This window comes from Triticum aestivum, chromosome 3B (assembly GCF_018294505.1).
Source record: "Triticum aestivum cultivar Chinese Spring chromosome 3B, IWGSC CS RefSeq v2.1, whole genome shotgun sequence".
Classification (NCBI taxonomy): domain Eukaryota; kingdom Viridiplantae; phylum Streptophyta; class Magnoliopsida; order Poales; family Poaceae; genus Triticum; species Triticum aestivum.
Window position 1 is genome coordinate 673888616 of NC_057801.1, and position 7446 is coordinate 673896061.

Genomic DNA, 7446 nt, shown 5'->3' on the forward strand with positions numbered 1-7446 from the left:
TAATTGTATTCCCTGATTGAGTAATACAAGAAGTATTTTGAAAAAAAGAAACACAGACAGATTTTTTATAGTCATGATTTGGCAAATTTTGATAGATCTCAAGTTCAAACTGTTGTGTGGCTTGGGTCAGGTTCGGAACGTAATTGTATTCCCTGATTGAGTAATACAAGAAGTATTTTTGAAAAAAAGAAACACAGACAGGTTCCTGCGTACAAATTACAAGCTGATTCATCATCATGCATTGCACATGGAAATCGATTTCTGGGGACTAGGGGAAAAAAGAGGTCGCCCACCGTGGGGCTCGAACCCACGACCACAAGGTTAAGAGCCTTGCGCTCTACCAACTGAGCTAGACGGGCTGTGCTGTTTATATTTTGATTTTACAATAACTGATCCATGTGACACGCACAGAAGGTATCAGTCCTTCCTACTACTCCCCACAAACAAAAAGGCAAACACTGATATAAAATGACAAAAATTATTTCTATATTGTACACTTGGTAGGTCCTCGTTTTAACCAACCAAATATGTGCCACATGCTACCAAAAGCATAATGGGAACACAGTCGCAATAGAAACACTGATTTAGCATTCAGAAACAACTACGGGACAGCTCAAGTTCGACAAAGATATACAAAATCAATAAGTTGATAATAATGCACAGAAATTAATTAACCAGAGGTCGGCTACTACTTACACTACTTGCAAGGCTGCCCCCTTTCCTCAACAATCAGCATTTTTTCATGGTGAAATAGGAGGGCGCTAGCCAGAAAGGGCGGTCCCAGCAAGCTACACAAGCATAGGTTAGTTAGCCCATGTTCAACTCATCAATTGTCATTAGAGGACGCTTTGCAGCCGCGGCAGCCACCGCGTTCAGTTGGAAAGAAACCCTCTGGCTCTGGCTCTGAAGCTGATGTTGCTCACTCCCCCTCTGATCCTGCGAATAGTTTGGACTAGGATTGGCAGGGATTGTGTCGGTTCCCTCGTTGTCATCTTCTATTTCTTCAACATTCAAAAATCTTCTATTTCTTCAGTCTGAGTTGGTGGCTTCAGTGTGGGTAGGAGCTGGTAGTTTTCACTCAACAGTGTGTCCTGCTCAGGTGACAGAGGAATTGAGCCAGATGGAGGAATAGACTTGGGCAGCGGGATCTTGTTCCGGCTGCGTGCCAATTCAAGTAGAACCTGTGACATCAGCAAAATGATTTGTCATCCACCTATGCATACAAAGTACTTTGTGTCAGCTTGAATTTCCAGGGATCTGACAAAACATAAAACAAGTTCGAACCAGCCTCTCTGCATTGCACTTTGCAGGGGTAAGACTAGGTTCCTATAATCCCTCCCCAGACCCCACCTTGTGTGGGAGCTTCTATGCACTGGGTTTGTCCTTTTTGGATAAAACATAAAATAAGCATAACTGCATGAGTTGCTCATAGCCTTTATCCACGCAAGATCTTCTTTAGCTGCACCTAGCAGCTAACACGCAAGTGAGTACACTTGTGCATGGCCCTCAATCTCTAATATCTTTGTACTACCTAGTATGATTCATCAACATTTTAGGTATATCTTCAGATGCCAGCCACGTACACATTAAGAATCATACCCTTCGTTTCTTCTTGTTATGAAGTCATTCCCAAAAACTGTTTTCTACTACGGAATGTTATGTGGGAGATTCTGAGGAAGCCCACAGGCCATAACAGCCACACCTGAGTTGGAATACGCTAAGAGTTCTATTAACGAAAGGATATTTTGCTCCCTAAGTTAAGAGTTGTTTCAATAGAACCAGCAGCAGTCTTGTTCTGCAGCAGTTTGAGTATGTACTCATCCAGGACACTAGTCGAGTCGCCTATATAAAGGTCCCCTAGCTGCAGCGACCGATGCAAGTTATCAATAAAGAAGTCTTCGCTAATCACTATTCCCCACTACCCCGTTACCTTTCTGATCTGCGCTGACTACTTCGTCAACTCTCTAGCACCTTCTGGCCACAGGAATTCCTTCCGGTCTAGAGGTTCTAACAAATGCTCTCCCTTATATGTTATTATTTGATTTGACCCATCCCATGAAGAGTGTTTAAATCCAACGATAATACATAATATATCTAGAGTAAAGCAAACTAATAAGGAAACCGAGTATTCTTGTTGTTTCCCATTCCAACAGTAAGACAGCTGCTGCAGTACCAGCAGCATATCTGCACTAACAGAAGAGGGTATTTCTTGCTTGCTTTCTCTTCTCAAAGGTTACATTATCTATATGGAACTACTAGTGGCACATGATTCCTAAGATTTTGGACCCTTCAGCAGATAAGCATTCAACCTTCCAAATAAGGCATGGGTTCAGCTGAACATTCCTAACAACACATGGACTAAATTGAACGTCAATCTTCTGCCACTGGACTTCTATCCTCTGATACTAGCACCACCCAGGGATTTACCTGTCCGCACTCCCTGATTACCCACCAAACTGGCAAAAGTTCGGTCGGTTCCAACCTCCTAAGGCTGCGTTCGGTTGACAGGGGTTTGAGGGGGGTTTGGCAGGGATTGAAGGGGATTACCGATCCCCGTAACCGAACAAAGCCTAAAGGATAAAGGAGTCATCTTGGTCCTCGTGGTAGGGTGCTAGAGTACTACTCCCTCCGTCCAAAAAAGTTTGTCCCAAGTTTGTCCCTCAAATGGATGTACCTAGCACTAATTTGGTGCTAGATACATCCATAAGTTGAGAATTTGAGGATGAATCTGGGTTCAATTCCCACACTCCCTCCTATGCATTCCTCAAAATTTCAGTATAACGCTGACTGATATGTTGGTCCCTCGGACGGCTACAAGTGTAGATAAAACGACATTTTGTTAGCTGAAGGATTCGAAACCGAATCTCTTCGTTGCAGATGGTGGCTTCTAACCACCATGGCTGAAGCTTTGATTGATGTGTTCTTATTGAATAATGCTTTCTATTAATAAATCCACCCTTATTTGAAATTTAAATTATCCCAAGAAATATCTCTCGGCCAAGAACAAGAACCAGCAATTAACTGCAATCTCAACAGCACACATCATTTCTTGTATGGAGATTATTTCTTCCGTGACACATCTGCACATCCTCTACTATTCCTACTATTTCCCCAACGGGAGTCCACAACATTACTCCGTCCGAATCTGATAGGTTCACAGGAGATTGTTTCGTCATTCACCAGCTGAAGAAGGTAGCAGCAGAGCTGTTGCGCGTCGTGCACCAGGTCGTATGATGAAGCTACGAAACCTAGTAAATTTCGGAATCTAACGAGGATATAATATACTAGGTTTTTTTGGTGAGATTGGTCGTACTCTTACCTTGCGGGGCGGCGGCTGGAAGAAGGAGAAGTTGACGTTGGCCTGGATGGCGAGGCGGACGTCGTCGGCGTCGAGCTGGGGCTTGGCCGCGTGGTCGGCGTAGACCTGGGCGTCGCCGAGCACGTCCCCGACGTAGCGGTAGGCCAGGTCCAGGAACTGGTGCACGACGCGCGGCTCGTACTCGCCCTCGCGGAGCCCCATGGACCGGAGGAGCTCCCGCACCACGCGCGCGTCGCGAGGCTCGTCCGGGACGGAGGCTCCTCCCGCCGCCGCAGCCGCGGACGGAAGCGATGGCCGCCCGCCGCCGCTGTCCATGGTCTGATTGTTGTGTCTTGGCTGGTGGGGGGTTTCGGGGAACGAATCGGAGTCAGATGTGGTCTTGTTTTATAAGTGAGAAGTAGCTCTAGAAACAAAAAGGACGCTTTGGCCGAGTGGTTAAGGCGTGTGCCTGCTAAGTACATGGGGTTTCCCCGCGAGAATTCGAATCTCTCAGGCGTCGATCTATTTTTTCCGTACCAATATTTTTTTCCTTCTTTTAATGAGTGATGTTTTTTTTCCTGTGGCTTATTTCTATCTATTCCAAAAAAAATATCATAAGTACAAAATACATCTAGGTCTATAGACCACCCAGAGACGACTGCAAGCACTGGAGCAAGTGGAAGGCGCACCGCCGTCTTCGTCCCTCCCTCATCAGAGTCAGGCAAATCTTGTTGTGGTAGACAGTCGGAAAGTCATTGTACTAAGGTCCATAGCGCCAACGGATCAGAACAGCAACCGCCGTCAATGAAGAGAAATGTAGATCGGATGGATCCAAAAAAACATCATAAGTAAAAAATACATCTAGGTCCATAGACCACCCAGAGACGACTGCAAGCACTGGAGCAAGTGGAAGGCGCACCGCCGTCTTCGTCCCTCCCTCATCAGAGTCAGGAAAATCTTGTTGTAGTAGACAGTCGGAAAGTCATTGTACTAAGGTCCATAGCGCCAACGGATCAGAACAGCAACCGCCGTCAATGAAGAGAAATGTAGATCGGATGGATTCAACATGTAGATGCACGAACACAGACGAACAAAGGCAGGATCCACGTGGATCCATCGAAGAGAGAGCCACCGCCACCTCGCCTCTCTGAGAGTTCGAATCTCTCAGGCGTCGATCTATTTTTTCCGTACCAATATTTTTTTCCTTCTTTTAATGAGTGATGTTTTTTTCCTGTGGCTTATTTCTATCTATTCCAAAAAAAATATCATAAGTACAAAATACATCTAGGTCTATAGACCACCCAGAGACGACTGCAAGCACTGGAGCAAGTGGAAGGCGCACCGCCGTCTTCGTCCCTCCCTCATCAGAGTCAGGCAAATCTTGTTGTAGTAGACAGTCGGAAAGTCATTGTACTAAGGTCCATAGCGCCAACGGATCAGAACAGCAACCGCCGTCAATGAAGAGAAATGTAGATCGGATGGATCCAAAAAAACATCATAAGTAAAAAATACATCTAGGTCCATAGACCACCCAGAGACGACTGCAAGCACTGGAGCAAGTGGAAGGCGCACCGCCGTCTTCGTCCCTCCCTCATCAGAGTCAGGCAAATCTTGTTATAGTAGACAGTCGGAAAGTCATTGTACTAAGGTCCATAGCGCCAACGGATCAGAACAGCAACCGCCGTCAATGAAGAGAAATGTAGATCGGATGGATCCAACATGTAGATGCACGAACACAGACGAACAAAGGCAGGATCCACGTGGATCCATCGAAGAGAGAGCCACCGCCACCTCGCCTCTCTGAGAGTTCGAATCTCTCAGGCGTCGATATATTTTTTTCATACCAATATTTTTTTCCTTCTTTTAGCGAGTAATATTTTTTCTATGGCTTATTTCTACCTACTCCAAAAAAATGCGAGAACAATTTCTAATCTATTCATCAAGTGTCAAGGTAGTACAAAAACATCATAAGTAAAAAATACATCCAGGTTCATAGACCACCTAGAGACGACTGCAAGCACTGAAGCGAGCGGAAGGCGCACCGCCGTCTTCGCCCCTCTCTCATCAGAGTCAGGCAAACCTTGTTGTAGTAGACAGTCGGGAAGTCATCGTGCAAAGGCCCAATAGCGCCAACGGACCAGAACAGCAACCGCCGCCAGTGAAGAGAAATGTAGATCGGATGGATCCAACATGTAGACGCACGAACACAGACGAACAAAGGCAGGATCCACGTGGATCCACCGAAGAGAGAGCCACCGCCACCTCGCCTCTCTGAGCAGGACACAAACCCTAAAAAACTCAAAAAAGCATGAAGAAATGGAGCCCTCCCGCCGGCAATGGTCGGGATCCACCAAGCCTCTATGGCCCTAAGACCACAAGAGACGAGATAGATCGACGGTAGCACCGGCGGGAGACACGAGAAACCCTAGTTAAAGGGTCTTCTTTCTTCCACGGGAAGAAAGAAAGCTATCTGCTCCAAATTTAGCTTCCTAATAAATACATTTCCACTTTCCAATGTTTTGTTACCTAGGTGCTGGATATAAAAGCATTTAGACCACTATCATAATGATCAAAAAGTAACTTTTCCTACCAATACTTTTTCCTTTCTTTCTGCGAGTAATATTTGTTTTCTCTGTGGCTTATTTCTATCTACTCCAAATTTGGCTTCATAATAATACGTTTCCACTTTCCAGTGTTTCGTTGCCTAGGTGTTGGTACTTACTTCATAATTATCAAAAGGTCACTTTGGAACATATGATAGGAGCACTTTCTTTTGAAAAGTTTGAATCTCTCGGGCGTTGATATTTTTTTCTTCCAATACTTTTTCCCCTTTTTGCGAGTAATTTTTTTCTATGGCTTATTTCTCTCTACTCCAAAATTGGCATCCTAATAATGCTCTTCCATATGTTTCGTTACCTAGATGTTGGTACTTACTTCATGATGACCATGCAAAAGGAAAAGCTCGTGTTCAAACATGCTATCCACATGTCATACCGACATACAATAGATGGCCGGGTCAAACTTAATATTGATGGTTCCTTTTTGGATGGTATTGGAGGGACAAGCATGATTTTAAGGGATGCTTCTGGTGGCATCATTTTTTGTTCATGCACACACCTATTTTCATTCAATGATGTGTTTGAATCTGAAATTTTGGCAATCAGAGAAGGATTAAGGTTGGCCTTGCAATTGATGTGGAGTAGGACTGTTTGAAAGAGGTAAACATTGTTGGAAATATGCCCTAGAGGCAATAATATTGTATTATTATATTTCCATTATTCGTAGATAAGAGTTTATATTCCATGCTATAACTGCTCTGATCCTGGAATATACAATTCAGTGGAAAACAGAACTCATATGCACGTGTGGAATGATAAAAGGTAAACAATAGGTTCCCTGTCTCGCCTCTAATACCGGCTCAAGTGTTGTTTGGTGATCATGTTTTCTAGATCTTAGGGTATCATTAAGTGTAACGATGGTCCTAAAACAACATTGAGGGTATGCCGTTAGAAGAACAATAGTATTGGATCAACCCAATACTTGTCTGTTATACTATGTGATCATATCATCTAAAATCATCTGTTATAACACGGGGTGTTAGCATGTGTTTTAGTTCCTCGGACCATGAGAGTGTCTCGGTCACTTCCTACCGGACGGTGGGCTTTGGGGTTGCTCAAATGTCATCTGTAACAAGGTGATCATAACGGCAACTTTCAGGCACACCAAAAACTTTGACAAGTGACCGGACATATCGAGAGTGGGATTTGCTCCTCCGACGATGGGGAGATATTCTTAGGGCCCTCTCAGTGTGACGGCATCCATCATCGTCTGGCCAGACACAAGTGACTACGTCATGGGGGTGTCGGAACACGTCAACGAGAAAGAAGAACAAAACTGGTAACGAGAGCAACGGTTTATTGAGCATGGTGATGACTGTAGATGATACCGATGCACACCGGGTTTTGTGAAGTATCACAAAGCAAAGGGAACATCACATGATAACCAAAGGTTCACTCGAATAACATTCATGTAATCATAGCAACCAATATGGATGTCCACGATTCCGCTATCGGTCATTGAACGAAGGGGTTTCGTTTATGTCTATGGTTACCGAACCTACAGGGTCACAAGCTTAAGGTAATCACGAT

At 44.5% G+C, this 7446-nt stretch overlaps 2 non-coding genes and 1 pseudogene across 2 annotated transcripts; 1 reads left to right on the forward strand and 2 right to left on the reverse strand.

The window, feature by feature from the left end:
• Positions 1 to 286: 286 nt before the first annotated feature.
• On the reverse strand, positions 287 to 359 carry TRNAK-CUU (transfer RNA lysine (anticodon CUU)). Its single transcript has one exon. It is a non-coding gene; the product is annotated as a tRNA-Lys (tRNA).
• A 210-nt stretch (positions 360 to 569) lies between these two features.
• On the reverse strand, positions 570 to 3689 carry LOC123071637 (transcription initiation factor TFIID subunit 9-like; annotated as a pseudogene).
• A 47-nt stretch (positions 3690 to 3736) lies between these two features.
• TRNAS-GCU (transfer RNA serine (anticodon GCU)) lies at positions 3737 to 3818 on the forward strand. Its single transcript has one exon. It is a non-coding gene; the product is annotated as a tRNA-Ser (tRNA).
• The last annotated feature ends 3628 nt before the right edge of the window (positions 3819 to 7446 follow it).